The 19,640-nt window shown below is 29.5% G+C and overlaps 2 protein-coding genes across 8 annotated transcripts in view; one reads left to right on the top strand and one right to left on the bottom strand.

Annotated features, from left to right (window-relative positions):
- LOC142325413 (phosphatidylinositol 4-phosphate 5-kinase type-1 alpha-like) overlaps positions 1-19,640 on the bottom strand; it is a 134,500-nt gene that overhangs the window by 42,733 nt on the left and 72,127 nt on the right. The window lies entirely within an intron of this gene.
- Positions 4,263-19,640, top strand: part of GluClalpha (glycine receptor alpha 1) — a 241,254-nt gene continuing 225,876 nt past the window's right edge. For 3 of the 6 annotated variants that reach the window (XM_075367153.1, XM_075367156.1, XM_075367152.1), the window contains exon 1: positions 4,264-4,461. The gene's annotated coding sequence lies outside the window, so the exon portion shown is untranslated. Of the gene's footprint in view, positions 4,462-19,640 lie in introns of all 6 variants that reach the window. The other 3 variants (XM_075367151.1, XM_075367154.1, XM_075367155.1) reach the window with 2 other exon arrangements.

The following is a 19,640-nucleotide window of genomic DNA, read 5'->3' as shown; positions in this document are numbered from 1 at the left end:
CCTCTTAGCTACTATTAATGTTACGAGATAATAGAATGCTTCAAGTGTACTTTTATCAGTATGGCTGAGTTACAAAGAGAAGCTTCTTGATTTCTCAAAGTATGTAGTTTTCTTTCGAAAAATTCAAAGGGTTTGTTTTTGTGATCCGGATGTTCAGTTTTTAAGTGTCGAATTAATTTTTATTGGTTCATTCTTTCATCGAAGAGGACTTGAAAGCAAACAACGTACTGTGTGATTTTCCATCCAATGAGGTAAATCATAATTTAAATAGCTGTTATTGTACAATCTTGTCTTTTAATCAATCGATTCTGTGGATATAAATGGCTCACTTCGTTTTTTCACAAATTTATCCATTTTTCATAAGAATCTAATTGAAAAAAAAAAAACAGTTACACCGTCTGATCGCATACTGAAAAACCGAAACCCCAATTAATATTATTATTATTATTTTCATAAAACTACGCTTTTAAAAACTTACATAAAGGCACCAGACGCACTCTTCGCATTCAAAACTAAACTGACGTTTTGCAACCTCTTACGGCTTTTTTATACTGCTAGTACGACGTGTTCAAACCTATCATATGAGTGTTCGAACAAGACACTCTCACAACAAATATTATGCAAGCAAACCAAATTACAAGGAGCAGGTACCACATGAAGCTGGCACCAGTAAATAGCTCATGTTTGTACACTTTACACATGAATGTTCATACCCATCTCTATCAATACAACTAAATAGTTTTAACTAGGTTTCATTGAGTTAGGGTTGGGAGATCGCTAAATATTTGTAATATTTTTTTTTTACTTTTTGGGGGTGGTGGGGCTAAAAAGGTTCAGAATCACTGCTCTAGGCTGATTGGTACAGTATAAGATTTTTACTTATGAGACTTGAGCAACGGAAAATCAGGTTCAATATTTGGATTAAAAAAAACTCACTTATTCCTAAAGAAATAAAAGTAATCATTATTATCAAACAGAACCGTTTCTATGTATCTCAGCATAATACATCGACCTAACAGAAAGCCCGTAAGTGTTAATAAATATGTATCCCTTTACAAAGATTTTCTATAGAAGTGATAATAATTAGTTCCTTGTACGAAAAGTAAAGGAAGTATTGTGGTCCTGAAAAATTTTGGTTTTCAGATTTCAATGGAAATATCCATTTTCACCATCCCTGAATCCATTTTGACTAGTTTCGGGGTGACGTCTGTACGTATGTATGTTTCTCGCATAACTCAAACACGATTAGCCATAGGTTGTTGAAATTTTTGATTTAGGAATATTGTAACATCTAGTTGTGCACCTCCCCTTTTGATTGTAGTCGACTGGACCAAAAACGTCCAAAATCAAAAATAATTGTATTTTGGACTTTTCTTAACTGCAGTAATAAGCTCTCATTGAGAGCTTTTCAAGAATATCATAAGTGTTACTTATTTTCATTGGTTTCAGAGTTATAGATAAATAAAATTTTAATTAATGAAATATTTGGATCTTACAAGGGGAAGGCACATCAGTTTGAATCGGACTTCATTTCCTTTTTTTAAACTTTTTTTAAATTTAAATATATTGATTTATTAATAATTATTAACCTCTGGTTGTAAAAAAATTTACGATAAATAATAATCCTATAATAAAAAATTAAAAAATATCAGAAATTAGTTATTAATGAAATAAAATTTTATGTTCCTTTTATTTAAAAAAAATGTATGTATGTATGTAATTTAATAGCTGTACAAGGTATTCATATGGTGCCCATATCAGATTTTTTTTCAATTAGTTTATAATACTATTTAAAACAAAAATAATAATTTTACTAGTTCATTTTATTTTACTTGTGTATTTGTTCAAATAACCTTCACTAACACCTTAAAATTTATTATTTTTTATAATTAATATCCTTACATATTTTCTTTACTATTATTTCATATATTTATTATTATTGTGCGTTGTATGAACTTCAAAATTTATTTTTTACTTTTCCGACAATAGCCGGATTATTTGCGCAAGTACTTATGAATGTGGCCTGTATTTTGATAAATACCTTCGGACAGGTTAACTTTTAAAGCTTTAAATTTTGTTGAAATATTTCCATATATATTTCCAAAATTTAATTAAAAACTTAATCAGATAAGGAGCTGGAGTGTTTACTGCCATTTTCAAGCTTAAACTTTTATGGAGGCACCGTAAAACTTGAAATTCGGTAGAGTAGTACTATATAAGTTGTTTACGGTTCAGAAATTTTAAGACTATCGGACTTAGGAGTGGCTTAATTTTTATGCTTAATTTTTTGTGCTTTTATCATATATTTCCAAAACCAATTACTATAAAACTTATGAAACTTAGAAAAAAATTCGTCTACATAAGTTGTAGCTTAAATTTTGACTCCGATCCAACGAGAGGGAGTAGAATCGTACCAAAAATAATTATTTAAAAAATTTTTCGTAATATTTCTAATCCGATTCAAACAATAAGAATCAAATTAGGCCATCCTAATTTTTTATCTAAAACAGATAACAGAAAACAAATTTTTGTATATCATTATACAAATTTTGTACTAATGCGTGAAATTAACTGTTTCTTTATAAGAGAATATTAAAAAAAAAAATTAATTTTAAGAATTTGGAGCACCATCAAATGAAAGATGTAAAATTGGTGTAAAATATATATTACACTAAAATTAATATTACTAATGTGTACTATGTGCATGTATCGGTCAAGGAAGGAAAACCGAACCCAAAATTTTATTCAACGCCCTTTATCACATGATTAAATATTAACAGGTCTGTAGGAACGCCCTACATAAATATATTTCTATAGTTGTTCACTAAATTCCTTATCTAAACTCGTTTTCCTTTTTATATTTTATAACTGAGTTAATGGATTTTAAGTAATAATCTAATAATTTATTTATTTCTATTTTTTGTGCAATAGGACAGCTACCTACAGCCTTTGTATATTACACAATAGTACATAAAAAATACATATATGTGCAGTAAATATAAATTAAAAATCTCAATATAAAATTAAAAATTTATACAATTCGTAATAATTTTATAATCATTAGTTCATAAAAATGAGAGTAATATTGGTGTTTTAATTATGTTACACAATTATATTATGATATGACTTTGAATAAATACAAGATAAATAATACAAGCATAAATAATATTAATAATAACGATTATTATTATTACAGGACACTGCTTACATAGAAAAAAATGAAAGAGGAGTTCGTGCGTGATTGGCGTATTCTAAATTTTTTATGAAGAAAGGATCCACAAGCTCCTCTCACGTCGGAAGAAATGTGTAGAATTTCAAGGAGATTACACAGAAAAGCACTAAATATGTTTTTGTATTTTTGTTTTGTAAATAATGTTGAAAACAAAAGTCCGGTTTGACTGTGTAGTTTGTAATAAATAGTAAATGCAGTTCGTAATAACTACATGTGCTTCTTTACTTTATTCTGAAATTTGAAAATTCCTGAAATTTTCAAAGAACTTTATTCGGGACAATTCCGGTTTTTACTACACACTGTGACACTGTAGTAGAATATGTTTCGGGTAGTTCTTCATGTAGGAAGTCTGGATAAACAGCTTTTATTTCAGTCAGTACAATTAAAAGCCCGGCTTCCTAATTCTCCTATCAAAAGGATACAAAATGTTTCTGAGTAGGAAATGAGTTATCCTCTTTTGAAATATACAGGAGCTGATATCGGCTGTAATATGTCATATATGCTTTCGGATAGTTATAATTAAGTACGCTACAAGTAATCGTGAAAAAAATTATTAGCTTTAAATATGAAATATATTTAAAAAAAATTATTTTAAAAACATGAAGATGAAGTAATAAAAAACTGAATGAGGACTTGAGGACAGTAAAAGATAGAATTAAAATCTGCAGAGAGAGGAAGAGAAAGGTGTAGTGGATTAACGTCGGAAGAGAAGTTAATATCGGTATGTTATAAATACAAGAAAAAAAAACTGTAATCAAACGGCCAGAGCTATAGAGAAGGATTTATTTTTTAAAATTGCCGGTAGCAATAAAATCACAAGTCAGTATGGTATGGAAGGAATTCGAGGTAGATAAGACAGCTTAGTACTAGATTTAGAGAGAAAGAGTATGACGATAGAAAAAGGGGTTGTAACGCTGAGTGAAGGAGGGGTAATTTGTACGCTTCCGATCCTTGTCGGTAGGGTAGCGGTGAGGTCGGGAAGATAGGAGAAGTGGGGAGACAGAGGTGGTTATCGGGTGTTCGATCAGTCAGGCACAGAGGTATGTGGAGGGGGTAGTGGCAGTAACCAGCGCCGCAGCAGCAGTACCATAGTAGCTTCGCATCGGCAGTCATCTCTTGTCATCAAAATCTCTGTCGCTGTCGTTTATATTGTGTCGTTACGTCACTAATTTCTTCCCTATAATTACAACCTCGCAGACACGGATTGCGATTTTATTAATCTTTTACAAGTAAGCCATCTCCTTATTTTATTTAATGCAGAAATTCTAATCGACTGCGATGTAAATCGAATTCAGAATCATGTTTTTTTTCTCAAAAACTTATGTATCTTCTATGATCTTCAATTAAATATGTATTCTATCCTATTTTACTAATCTCTTTTTATTTACACGTATATTTTAATATTAACTATGTTAACTTAAATATCAAATCTGTTTTTTATTAAAACCTAACAGGATTTTATTTTTACTTTTTACCCCGTTATAAGATTTTATTTATACTCGGGCACGTTGCGTATTGAGATTAAGGTTGTATTTTTTTAGGTTGTTGAGTGTATAGTGATTTCAGACGATTTTTTGGAGAATAAGGAAGATATGCATTTTAAACGTAATCAAAGGTTCATTATTATTATTCTTATTAGTTTGAGCATTAATTTTATAATCAGATCGTAAATTTGTTTTTTTTGAAAACTGATCTGTAAAAATAAGTAAAACATATTAAAATTCAATAAATATTATAAATTGTACAAGTGATGCTACACAGTTTTCCATTTTAATTAAATTGATTCACTTTGTCTTATAAATTACAATTTTATTTAGTTATCGTTGTCTGTTGGCAAACAAAATCTCAAATTTATATTTTTCAATAATGAGATGAAAACATTCTTGAATTTTAATTCCTTTGCGAATTCAGTAGTTAACCGCTATCCTCCCAGTGACATGAACTCTGTTGTTTTGAATTATATTTTAAACAACTTGTACAGTATTTCATTTTTCATAAGAGTGTTGAATTTTCTATTTGTCATTCTGAGTTGCAGATCTCATTTAATTATTTCAATGACGAATTTTACCGCATATAAAAATTTTTTAAGAAAAACCTAAATCATAATTCAAACCGACTGATTACCAACCTAGATTCACCAAGCCTACCGACCAGCCGAATACAAAGACTGGAGTAATTACGTCTTAAAAGATGTGTTTGTTATAGAAATTATTTAAAATTTAATTCCGTTGGAATATTGTCATTTCTGTATTATAATGTCCTCAAATCTTTTTAATCTAGTTTTAATTGTACGTTATCAGACGTATGAGTTAAGTTTAAAAAAAAAACCGAAAAAGCACTTTTAATTTTTGAAGGAATGTTTGCAAAACCTTTACGGCGCTGCCCCTATGATCAAGAAAATTTGAAAATAGAAATAGCGGAATAAAATAAAATTAAGTGAAATTTATTTAAGTTTAAATAAAAATTATAAATATAAGTATTATTATTCGGCTTTTACGAATGCAAAATCAAATAATATTTAGTGCCGTGAAGTTAATATTTTTATTAAATAAAATAATGAAAATAAATATTGTAGATAATGTTAATGATTATAATTAAAAAATAGTGTTTTTATTGGTTTGGCTGACCGGGTATTGGAAGTAGATTTGACCGATAATTGCAAAAAAAGATCAAAGTCATTTGATGAAGAGGATCCTGTGTTTGATCCCCTTAATCGAATGGTGTTTTCATCTTACAAATTACGCAATATTAAAAGTAAATAAAAAATCATTTTACATCACAGAATCCTTTGACCAAATAACGTTTTTATCGTCAAAATTATATCATACTTAAAATATAATTCCTAAAAAAATTTAGTTTACAAAAAATATGGGTACCGTGATACCCCTTGTCCTACAGAGGTAGAAAATCCTTACCCAATTATTTGTTACAAATTTCAATTTTTTTGGTCAACGGATAATCGAGATAAGAGATGAAATATGTTGAATATCATTTCATCCTTAAATCTGACAAACTTAAAACTTTGAAATTTTAAACAATTTAATAAGTATCGTATTAAAGCTGTATAGTATCAATTTTCTACGATCATTATACAAAAAGTCAAATATTAAAAACGGCGAAACCTACACCAAAAATTGTTTGTCCAAAATTTAATGCTATCAATGCCTCACATATAGAAATTTGTTAATCCGTTTTCAAAGTATTAAGTTGAACCAGTCCGGAGATATTTATTAAAATACAGAATAAACATGAACATACATAATACAAACATCTTCCGGAAATTTTATCAATTTTTTTTTATTAACAAGGTCCTGGAACATCAAGACTTGCAAATATCCCGCTACCCAAAATTTCGGCTAATTGTTATATTTTCTTTTATAGCTAAGCTGCAGCAGCAGAAATAGAGGAGCTACAGCCGGGAAAGTAAAAAATCTGATGTGGACACCACACGATTTCCTGTACGCCTATTAAATTACATTACACATTTTTAAAAGTACATAAAATTTTATTTCGCTAATCACTCCTGATTTTTTCACGTATTTTTTTATTGTTATTATTGAATTATTAATTATTGTAAAATGTTTAACAATCAGAGGTTAATAATTATTAATAAATCAATATATTTAAATTAAAGAAAAAAAAACAATTAAAAAAAATATACGTATATGAAGCCGGTTCGAACCCTTGTAAGATCCAACTTTTCATTAATTAGACTTTAATTTTGCTGTAATTCTGGAAGCAATGAAAATAAGTACCACGTATGATATGTAATTGAAAATCTCTCAATGGTGGCTTATTACTACAGTTGAGAGAACTCCAAAATAAAATAAAAATATTTGGGCTTTTTTGGACACTTTTGGTCCAGTCGATTGTAATAAAAAGGGAAAGGGCATAACTAGATTTTACAACAGTCCTAAATCCAAAATTTCAACATCCTACTCTAATCATTTTTGAGTTATGCGAGATACATGCGTGCATACGTCACTTCGAAACTACTCGAAATGGATTCTGGGATGTTGAAAATAGATATTTCCGTTGAAATATGAAAATCGAAATTTTACGCGATCACAATACTTCCTTTTCTTCATACAAGGAAGTAAAAAGTAGACCGTTTTAGAGTAGGCGCATTTGGACAATCTTAATTCTCTATGCCTAATAATTTAAAAAAATGTTACGTGTAGAATTTTTATAACTTTTACATACGATCGATATATAAATACAACTTTCCATTAGTTTATATTATATATAATAAATAAATATTTATTTCAGGTGTTTCTAAAACGATATTTATTATCTTGGATAAATAATTTTATAATATAATGTAATGAAATGTTAATCCTTATGTTTTTAATAAGTGTTAATGGTAAATTCGGTAATTTATTCATCCTTTATTTAGAGTAAAACTTATCAATAAATAAATAAAATATAGACACAAACACAATCAAAATTACCGTTTATTTTTGAAAATTTATATATTTTTAATACATTTAAAAGATACCGCCAATAAAATTAAAAATCCCTTTCGGCATGCTGGAAGACGGAGGTAGATTTCAACGGTGCTAAATAGGGAATAAAGAATAATTCCACCTTAAAGTTAAGAAAAACTTCAAATTTACTCAATATGACAATGGTTGCATATGAAAACTGGTTTCACATGTTTAGCATACGACAAGCCCCGTCGTCTTACAATTCCAGCAATATTCTGCTCATCCCTTCCGGAAAGGGTTACTCATATCAAAAATTGTTTCAGACAAAATTTTTAGGTAATGTTTGGAGGACTAACGACCACCTTAAAACAAAAACGATTCAATACTGTGCCCAATAAGGGTAGTATGTTTTTTCTTGTTTTGGAAACCCCATTTTTTACACCCCCTGGACTAATTGTTGGTAATATCAAAAACTTAAGATAGGTTTTAGGCCCTTATCCAAAGAATAGTAGAAACTTTAAACGAATTCGATATTTTACTTAATAGGAAAGTTATAGCGCTATTTTGTTTTTTTCGATCAAGTCCTCCCATTTCCACCCCCATGGTCCGATTATACCCATTAACGAACTCGACCACGATTTTGCGCCGATATATTTTATGTATAAATTTGAAAGTGATTGGCGGATAATTACGGCAGCTATCGTGTCCACAAAAAGTGAAATATATATATTTCAACTTTCAGATACCTTTATTTTTAAATATATTTTTACTTCCTTGTTCGAAGTAAAGGAAATATTGTAATCGAAAAAAAATTCGGTTTTCAGATTTCAACAGAAATATCCTTTTTGACTAGTTTCGGCGTGACGTATGTACGTACGTATCTCGCATAATTAAAAAACGATTAGCCGTAGCACATTTAAATTTTGGATTTAGGACTGTTGTAAAATCTAGTTGTGCACCTCCCCTTTAAATTGCAATCGACAACCAAAAGTGTCCAAAAATCCACAAAATCAGAATTTTGGAGTTTTTCTTAACTGGAGTAATAAGCTCTCCTTGAGAGCTTTTCAACAATATATTATATTATATTTTCATTGGTTCCAGAGTTATAGCCAAATAAATGCTTAATTAATGAAATAATTGGATCTTACAAAGGGAACGCACATTGGTTCGAGTCCTACATCATATATATATATATATATTTTTTTTTATTTAAACATATTGATTTTTTTGATAATTATTAACCTCCGATTGTAAAAAAAAATTGTACGATAAATAATAATTCTATAATAACAATAAAAAAATATTAGAAGTTATTAATGAAATAAAATTTTATGTACTTTTAAAAATATGTACAGAAACTCATGTATGTCATGTAATTTAATATATATAATCACAATTACATGCCTATAAAATTACAATTTAATAGGCATGATACATGCCTATTAAACTACATGATATGCATGAGTTTATGTTCAAACTTTTATCAAAATTGGTTTATGCAATCAAAATCTATTAAGCTTCAAACACGCCAACACACATACATATTTACGGTACGAATATTACCCCCTGTTTTTTTTTGTGGTACCTAGATCATGAAATGTCAAGAAATGCAAAAAAAAACTCACACTCATGTTTTTTGACTTATTACCATACTTACTTTCTTGGAACATAGTTCTAGAACTATGATGCCAGGAAAGTAACGGATGAAGAAATTTCATTAAGGTGCTCTAAAATGATAAAAGTAGATTTTAAAAGACATCTTGATTCTGTGTATTTTTATCAAAATGAATGTTTCTTGACTTTAGTTTTTCCGATATACTTCCGTATTTCTGCCTGTATTTTATAGTTAAAAACAGAACCGATTTCAAAATATAAACTAGTACAAAATTTATTTTTTTTAAATTTTTACATTATGAAGTTGGGGCCAAAATAAGGGTCACTAATATTTTATTTATTGTCTAGTTATAATTCAGTACCAATTTTAACAAATAAAAATGTAAGAAAAATAATTGAAAGACGCATATTTTTAATTTTTAATGATCTTATTCTTTAAATTATTTTATTAGTGTTGTTAGTCTACAAAAGTTTCAATTAAACTTTCTTGGTTTATTCGGTCAACTTATCACTTAAATGCAGATTGAATAATTAAAAAATAAAATAAGACTGTGTTAATTTCATAATATATTGAATGTTTTTAAAATTCACCTTTAATTGATACATTTGAAGTTTTCTGGTTACTGCTAATTAGCTTATAACAAAAAATACAGGGGTCTCATAAATTTCCATACATAGAAAAATAAACATTTTTTTTTATGAAAACCATTTTTATTTATAATATGCTCTACAAAACTATCATTGTTTTGAAAACGCATTTCGATCCGTGTCCTCCACTGCTGAAGAACACGTAACCCCATAAGTTCCTATAAATAGGAGAAATAATGATTCTTCTATGAAGGTCACGATGTATCAGGAAAAAGATAAGATACAAGACATAAATCATCTGAAAGAACGTATCACCAACGCCATTACAAGCAGTGCTAAGCACAGCTGGAATTATCCTGAGAATCTTGATACACCATGGCCATTATAAAAATATGATTATTTTTCCTTACGGGACGCTGTATATACTGACCGCTTTAATAATCTAACCAATATGAGTAATTTTTGTGATATAAAGTGTTCACGATTTATAAAGATGATAAATCTGTATAGAAAGATTTATGAATTCTCTAGTGTTCTCTTATGTAATGGCTTCCCGAGAACTAAATAGTATTTTGATAGGTTTTGTTGGACCTATATATAAATCTTATGGTATTCAAAGCATTGAAAACTTTTATTCATAAAAATTCTACAATTTTCTTATTAATATCTCGGAAACACATTGTTTTATTGCAGCTTATTATAAACGTGTTTTTTTCTCAGTACATTTCAAACAATTTAAAAAAAATTGTAAAAGGTAAATCAGATCGGTTTTAATATTTTCGTGATTATTTTAAAGTGAACATTGATATTTTATTCATTCTTTAATAAAATTTCATTGTCTGGTACGGTAATTTCCAGTAAAAACAACTGCAGCTTACGTTCTTAATAGGTAATCTGTAGGAAATATTTATGAAATGCGATATATTAAATGAACAAAACAATTTATTAAATAAACAAATCGAGTTTATTAAATGCGATTAATTAAATTTCGATTATATTAACATGAATAGGGTCTTTAACGTTGTCCCTCAATTTCCAGAATTCTATTTTTTGAGATATTCCAGATGTTGTAGAAACATCAGGTCATACGAGATATGTTTTACCGCCTGACCAAAACCCAAATATATAAAATATATAAATTTTATGGAGCCTAAATGTTTAAAAATTATCTTCTGAACCTATATTTTCGTACTCGATTAGTAGATAGTAGCCTACCCTCCGTGGAGTAGGAGGGGGCGGATTTTAGTTGAAAAGTGAGTGGGAGCCCGAAAAAATTTAAGATAACATTTATTGTATTGTTTATGAAGAGAATAAAAAGCTCCTTAGTTAAGCTCGTGAAATAGTTAATAATGTATACGATTTTATGAAGAAAGAAACTATAAAGGTAGGAAAATTAGAAGGTGACAAACATTTAATACGCATTTAGAAAGCTGCAATTGGAACTTGCGGGATTTCAGGATCATAAGTTCAAAAACTCCAAAAAGAAAAGATAAATCTTCTTAAATCTAAATCACAATCATGATCATTTAGCACACTAAAAATGTATAAGCAATGTTTAAAACCAGTTGGTGGACAGTTTTAATCAAGGCGTTGTGAGACGAACAGTTAATGAGTTTCCCGGAAAACATAATGAACTGCCTACATCAAAAAGATTACGTGAAGAAATCCAAAAGAGTATTCAATTTAAATGTTCAGGATAGCTGCTAGTGTAGTTTTAGAACGTGAAAGAATTAAAACTATAGATAATGAAAACTTTAGATTGAGAAAGAAGACATCCGGTGGAAGTGGATAGAATATTTAAGAAAAATGACCGATTGCCGAAAAGAAAATTCTTCGATTGTTTATTTGGATGAATCGTATATTTTAACGTCCCATTCGACAACAAAATCGTGTTCGGATGACAGTGGCACAGAATAATAAAGTGCCGATTAATAAAGGCGATAGGTTAATCATAATCCATGCTGGATGATAAATGGGGTTCATTCCGAACGCGTGATAACTTGGAAAACGAGATCAAATAGCGGTTAACTATCACGACAGCGTCAACAACAATAATTTCATGAAGTGTGCATCTGAAAAATTAAATTTCTGGTCTTCCCTTCAGTCAATGGTTGTTATCGATAATGCGCCATACCATAACTTTCTTCTAGAGAAGCCTCCGAATTCAAACGATAGGAAAAGTGGATTGATTAATTGATTAGAAAAGAACAATATTCCGTTCAATAAAGCAGTGTTAATACCACAATTGTATAATATAATTAAATCACATAAAAATTCAAAAATAAACAACTATTTTGATAAACTATGAGGTTAAAAGGGCAAGGGGATCAGGTTTTACAGCTTTCACCTTACCAACCCCGACTTAATCCGATCGAGATGATATTGATCGGCTCTGAAAAGATATATTGGTAGCAATAACACAAAACTTTTAATGTTAGATATTAAAAAATTAGCTGAGCAAAAATGAATAAGGATGATGGGAAATCATATTGCGAACATGTAAGAAAAGCTGAAACTGATTATAAGAAGATGGAACCGCTAATCGACGAAATGACGGATAAATTTATCATACATCAAAACAGTGGTAATGAAAGTGACTGTTCCGGTGAAGGCAGAGGGAAATTGTTGAACTTGCACAGGAACTGGACATATAATGCAAATTTCAAGTAAGTTTTTGTTATAATATTAATAATACAATCAACAATGAAAACAATCGCATAAAAAATTAATTTGAAAATTCTAAATAATTAGTATAATTACGGATACACTCAAGCACTACTAAAGATTTTTTTAATTTAAAAATACACCTAAATTAAAATTTTTGTTTTTGCAATCTCTATTTATTGAATTATTAATACTAATTACATAGTAATGAATTATAACTAATAAAAAATGGAAAGGTAATAAATTAAACGTGCATAAATAAAAGTACAACAAACATTGTTGCTGTACTATTAGATGAGTGTAAATGTTTTCAGGTTCGGTAATAATGCAGTGTTAACCTTCACCAACGCAAGCTTTTATTTTCAATTTACGCACTATACATCCATATTAATCGATTTGTCTTGCCGTATAAAGTAGTGTATATAACGGATCGTTTCATAACATAGACATAGGTGTATCTTTCGCTTTATAATCTCTCAACCTTTCTTTTGATTATAACGCGTGATAATACTTTACACATAAGAAACATCAGTCAGAGTTGTTTTCTGTGGGAGTAATGTTCACTACACGGTCAGTCTCTCATGGATGGTGTCTAAGCGATTTGTACGATCGAATTACACCTATTCCCGGGTTCGGCATGCCCGTTTATTCGGCTAAGCTTTATTTTTCATTTCACCTCGTAACGACGATTTATATTTACCGTGCATTAACCGAGAGGGTTTAACATGCCTGGGGAGATGACTACGGTGCGATCGCATTCGAATAGCAGCTCCGTTGATCTCCGTAGCGAAACGTTATCATCTTTTGTCTTTCATCCGATAGTTTCTAGGTTCGAAGAATTCCGGTAAGATCTGATGCTTTTCGTACACTATTCGTATTACCTATAGTATTATCGCGTTCGAGCACAAACTTACGTATAATAGCGAATTAATTGGCTGGTTAGAAAAAAAAGCGCTGTAGTAATTGCATTATGTTAATAAAGAAAAGTAATTAAAACAAGGGAAATTATTTAGTTGAGGTACCTCACCCCGAAATCACAAAAAAACATGTCAGATTCATTCAAAATTAATATTTATTCATTTAATGATGTATTTAGGGAAAATAGAAAATTAGTAAAAGTTTACATAGTGATACAAAAATACACAAATAAAAATTACATAGTGATACGAAAAAAATACTTATATCATAGTGAAACATTATATTTAAAGATTATTTATATCTTTAATTTATTAATTAAACAGTTAGTCTGAATCAGATTGCTATGATACTTTTGCAGAATCATCACACACGCGATTTGTCGAATCCATGTGTATCTAACTTATAATTTGCCACAAAAGGTGTAATCGTGTTTTATAATCACTTCCTTTTAAATAAAAATTCGGCCATATGTCCGTGGAAATGGTATTTGGAATTTCCATACAGCGTCACATTACTTCTTACTTCCCTCCATTGACGTTCGATTGTCTGCGTATATACCACAGGTCCGGATCTATAAAATTGTATGTACGATTCACAGTTAGTTGGAAGCCTCCTGTTTGTAAACAAGCATAAGATTTCCAACAGTTACTAATAATTGTAGTACCTGGGTGCACATAGTCCTATATAATGCGGAACAGTTTCCTTATCATGTGTTGGTACTGGAACCATGAAAACTTCTTTTGTGTCTTGTGGCATTCCACCAAATATCCAACTTCCATTTATAATTCTGCCGCGATTATATTTTCATTTACCGATTTTGGCTTCATCAATTTCTACAACTTTGCCTACTCCTCCAACCTTTTTCGAATTAGTACACAAATATTCATAACAAATTTTCCGAAAATAATTGCTCCAATCTACCACAGTATTAGACGATAAATTTAGCTCGGTACACAGTATATCTTGCCGAGGTGGCTTTATTACATACCATATTATGGAGAAACGTAAAATAACAGGTAATTCTGATGTGGCGGTGACTAACCATGTATCAGCGTACTGCGAAATGGCTACGTTATACTGTTTACTTTCATATTTCTTACGTTTGTTAAGTACACGAAGGCGTTTTCTACAACGGAAAATGTGTCGATCTTCATTCAGCTTTATTTCGTTATTACAGGATGGACATTGTCTGTGTTTCGGCAAAATGCCATGATTGTAAAAAAAAATTGTCTCATTACAACCGACTGAGAGAATTCAATAAGTGTAATAATTGTAAATTTACAATTTTCACATATACATTTTAGGTCCAGCAGATTTTTTTTTTATCCATTGTAGTTCACTCTTATTTACTTATTGATCACTGTAAATTCTATAAAGAAAACTCAGAAAACTTAGACGCCGTGTGAGAATAGCAGACAACAATGTAATGTAATGAATAAGTTATAAATAATAAAAGTAGCGTGGTGAATAAGAAAGAATTCTACATTATCCGGAGGCGAGAATTTGAATTATCGAGTGTATCACTATTCAAATATCTACTTTTCCGACAATTCATTTCCATCATAAAATGCTTTTAAAAGATTTTACAACTATTTTATACGTTTTTTTTTTGTGATTTCGGGGTGACGCATCTCAACTAAATAATTACCAAAACAAGAATATTCGATCTTCAATCAATTTATTCATTCCCGGTAAGCAATTAACACGACAAGGAAAACTCTCTGAAACCGGAGGCAATTGTAACACCTCTTCCTTCAGAGATGTTACGATTGCCTTGGATTACACTCTGGTTGGGTTTCGTTAAAAAAGACCAACTATATTTGGTAAATCAGAAATGGTTCGGGAAGACCGGTTGTAGGGTTATACATTTAAGAGAAAATCGAGAACCTTATTTATTAAATTAATTATTTACAAATAATAGTAGTTACGTAGTATTTTACTGAAAATATATATTTTAAGTATGTAATTTAATTTTACGCATTCTTTTAATCTACGATAAGATGGGTATTATTTTAAAGTTTACTTACTGATCAGCTGTTTTGTAAAATTTAACATCTTCGATATTTGGATCCACTTTCAGTACCAGCATATTTTTTTTTCATACAGCGATGTTCACATTTGTAGATTTCTTATTTATTTGTTGGTATTAATTAATGTTACTTTTAAACAAATAAAATATTATTACCGATAAGCATTATATTGTCGCAATCAATTTTAAAAATAACTAGCAATTTTAACAAACTAGACTTGTGAATAACGAACTATTGAATCTAGAAAAATAAAAGAATAATTAAAATATTGGTATAGCATAATGTTTTCTTTGATGACTGTTTTTTATAATATTTAATTTAAAAAATACTTTCCTTTCACAATAAAACTTTACGAAAAAATATTCAATTACGAAATTCAAAAAACAATATTCAATGATTTCTTTTTTGTTTACATTATAACAGATGTTTTTAGTTGCTTAGGTATTCATTTTTATGTTTTCGATTTTATTTTTATTCCACCATAATAGAAGATTTCTGTTCTTTTTGAAAAGTAGTAAAATTAAATAAAAATTAAAAATATAGAAAATTTAACTACGACTCTTGTAAAACTTAAATGATTACAGATATAGACATCTAAATTGTATTAATGACTTTAAAAAATCAACGTAGTTACAATACTATGTTATATGGAATGAAAGAAGAAGAAGAAGAAGAAGTTAGAGATTTTATGATCTTATGTAATGACAAACATTTCTGGGTGTCGGCCTCTTTTTCTTTTACGCCTCCGGAACCACCGTACGGTTTTACTTCGAGGATAAATGAGGATTATATGTATGAAGGTAAATGAAGTGTAGTCTTGCACAGTCTCAGATCGACCATTCCTGAGGTGTGTGATCAATTGAAAATATATCTGCTGATGAATTAATAACTCGATTCACAAAGAGATTAAAAACTCGAGAGTTGTTTTATTTTATTTTTCAATAAATTGGTTTTATTAAGCTATCTCAATTTCATTTCCTGTACTGAAAATTTTCTTAAAATAATTATAGCAAAACTAAAGAAGTAATCTTTCTTTTAAAAATAATTTAAATCTGTTTTAGGTAGGCGGAGGTAGATTTCACCGATGCTAAGTAGGGGTTAAAAAAGATTTCCACCTTAAAGTTAAGAAAAACTTCAAATTTACTCAATACGACAATGGTTGCATGTTTAGCATACGCCAAGCCCCATCATCTTACAATTTCATCAACATTTTGGTCATCAAAAATTGTTTCAGACAAAGGTTTTAGGTAATGTTGAGAGAACTAACGACCACTTTAAAACGATTCAATACTGTGCCTATTAAGGTTGATATGTTTTTTTGTTGTTTTGAAAACCTATTTTTTACACCCCCTGGACCAATTGTTGGTTATATCAAAAAGTTTACTTAGATAAGTTTTAGGCCCTTATCCAAAGAATAGTAGAAACTTTAAACGAATTCGATATTTTACTTAATAGGAAAGTTACAGTGCTATTTTGTTTTTTCGATCAAGCCCTTCCATTTCCACCTCCATGGTCCGATTTTACCCATTAACGAACTCGAACAAGATTTTGCGTCGACATATTTTATGTATAAATTTGAAAGTGATTGGCGGATAATTACGGCAGTTATCGTTTCCACAAAAAAGTGAAATATATATATATATCAACTTTTAAACTGATGGTGGTTTTGGGTTTTGGGGATGTGAAACGCGAAGATATGTTGAAATTTTCAGGACGCCGAATCTTGGTACACATTACGTCGAATCATGGTAGCTTTCTTATGAAATCTATTTAATAAATCACGAAATACATATTTGTATGTATTTCGAACGCAAAAAAAATAATAAAATAAAATTATGCTTTATTATCTGCTTAATAATTAACATTTTATAATTTTCCTCGCTCAGTTTGAGTGTAATCTTGACCGATGGTTTTATTATTTCTCAAGCAATAGTGATTTTAGTCAGAAATAGTTATTCTTAAAAAGAAAAAAGTATAAATAATATGAATAAAAAAAATGGTAAATTAACTATAATTAAGAAATGGGAAAATATGGTATTCGAAAACAAAATTCTTTACTCTTACATTTATTATTTATCTACAATGTCGTTGTAAAAGATAAAAAGATCAATCTTCAGAGATGAATCGCACTATATTGTTCTATGTTGTCCTCATCTGCTAATATAAATATTAATGCAAGTAATCTAATAGTTCATTGTGAATTCTATGCAGTTTGTTATTGCTGCTTTGAGGTAGTTAATTACTCTTGTCAAACGGGTTGGTCCAATTTACAATAATTTTCATTGTAGGTGTATTAAAAAGCTTAAAAAGAATCTGTACGTGGATATGTATATATATATATATATATATATATATATACATACCTCAAAAATTGTATACATTTATAACAGCATCCTATACGCGTAGAGATAAAAGTAGTTTTACCAGTAGAATTTGCTAAGCACAGTCATCTAGGTTCAATAAAAAAGCCTTTTCCTCTGTGAAGATTATATTTTTAAATTATTTTAACCATTCTTTAATCTTTCTGATAGTTTTTTTTTAATTATTAGATTTAGGTTTGCTGAAGGTTGATTGAATAAGTTATTTATTTAATATAATTGCTTTTAAAATAAATACTTCTATTAATTTTTAATAGAAGCATCTCGGCCTTTCATTTGGAGGTCCCGATTACGAATCACGGTTAGACATGGCATTTTTCATACGCTGCAAAATTCCATTTCCACATCATTTCACACGCCAAAGTTTCAAGCTTATGTGGCGATATTAACAAACCCATAAAAAAAAGAATTGTGAGAAACGTATTAGTTTATTTCTAAAAGTAACTACGTGATTCAAGATAATTTTTATTCAACTCGTTAAAACGATACACTAATGATTTTAATTCAAATATCTTTTTATATATATCTTTTATTCCAATTTTACATTGGAGTTGCCAATTTCAGGATAATAAAATCTTTTAAAAAAATAATAAAACTGGTTAGACAATAGCCGGTAGTCTAATCTGAATTTTTTCCTAAGTATAATTATAAGTGAAACACAATATGTAAAATAGATTTTTTAGACTTTTGTCTGTTGATGAATCGACTTCATCCGATGTGCTTCAATAGGTTGTGAAAAGAAAATCGTACTGCAAAGAATACGTAATATCATTGACCGAAAACCACTGCTTGTATTATGTTATCTAATATTTAGACATTTTTTTGATTATTTTCTTGTAAGAGTTACTGTACATCGCTCATATTAGTAATATGTAATTATTTGTACTATTAAAATTCTAATGGAAAATTACAGATCACTAAAGAAAGGCTCACATGTAATATTCATCGACTTCGGAAAAACCTTCGATCGCGTACCACAACTGATATTATAGGCGCAACTATTGCTTCAGTATTATATTATCCTTTGATGGATGTGTACTGCAGCATATTTATGCTGCATACCCAGATGGTAGTAAGCTGTGTAGCTAGGGGTAAAGAATTTGAAGTCGGCGTCAAGGTCCATAGAGACTGTAATAGAGCTGGCCGAACCCTTTTAAGTAATCGTGAGGGATTATCCGGAATGTATATACAATAAAGTCGTTAAATGTATTGATTCATTCTAATGTTGTACATATAAAATGTACTCTCAGTTCTGTTTCAATTTTTCATACTACGAATCAAAAATATCGGACGTAGAACATTAAACAGAAGAGCTTGTAAGCGACCTAAATTGCTTGAATCGGGTGACCCCCTAAGATTGTTTGTTCGACGACCAGAGTTTGGTTTTAAATAATAATTTATTTTTATTAAGATAATAATTTAGTTTAGAAACTACAGACCCGTCAACCGATTACAATTTCATAACGAGAAAAGATTTTTGTTGCGTACAGAAAACGCTCAGCGTGATCGGCCAAGCTAGGCAAAACTAGAACTTTGGGTAAAAAGACTGAGAAGCATTTGTGTTCTCTCTCACTCAGAAATAAAAATAATATTACATATTGTCGATATTTTAGGAGAGCAGAAGAAAAGATTATCATCCACCCAGTAAAATAGTGAAATATTTCATTTTTCAGAAATAAATTGCGATCCACAATATTTCAAAATATTCATTTGATTATTTATAATCCCAAAAGCTACTAAATGCATTAAATAAAATTTACTAAATTCAAAATTTTAGGGAGAGCAGTGT

The sequence above is a fragment of the Lycorma delicatula genome, chromosome 5 (genome assembly GCF_047948215.1).
Source record: "Lycorma delicatula isolate Av1 chromosome 5, ASM4794821v1, whole genome shotgun sequence".
NCBI classification, from domain to species: domain Eukaryota; kingdom Metazoa; phylum Arthropoda; class Insecta; order Hemiptera; family Fulgoridae; genus Lycorma; species Lycorma delicatula.
This window is presented reverse-complemented; position numbering and strand designations above follow the sequence as displayed.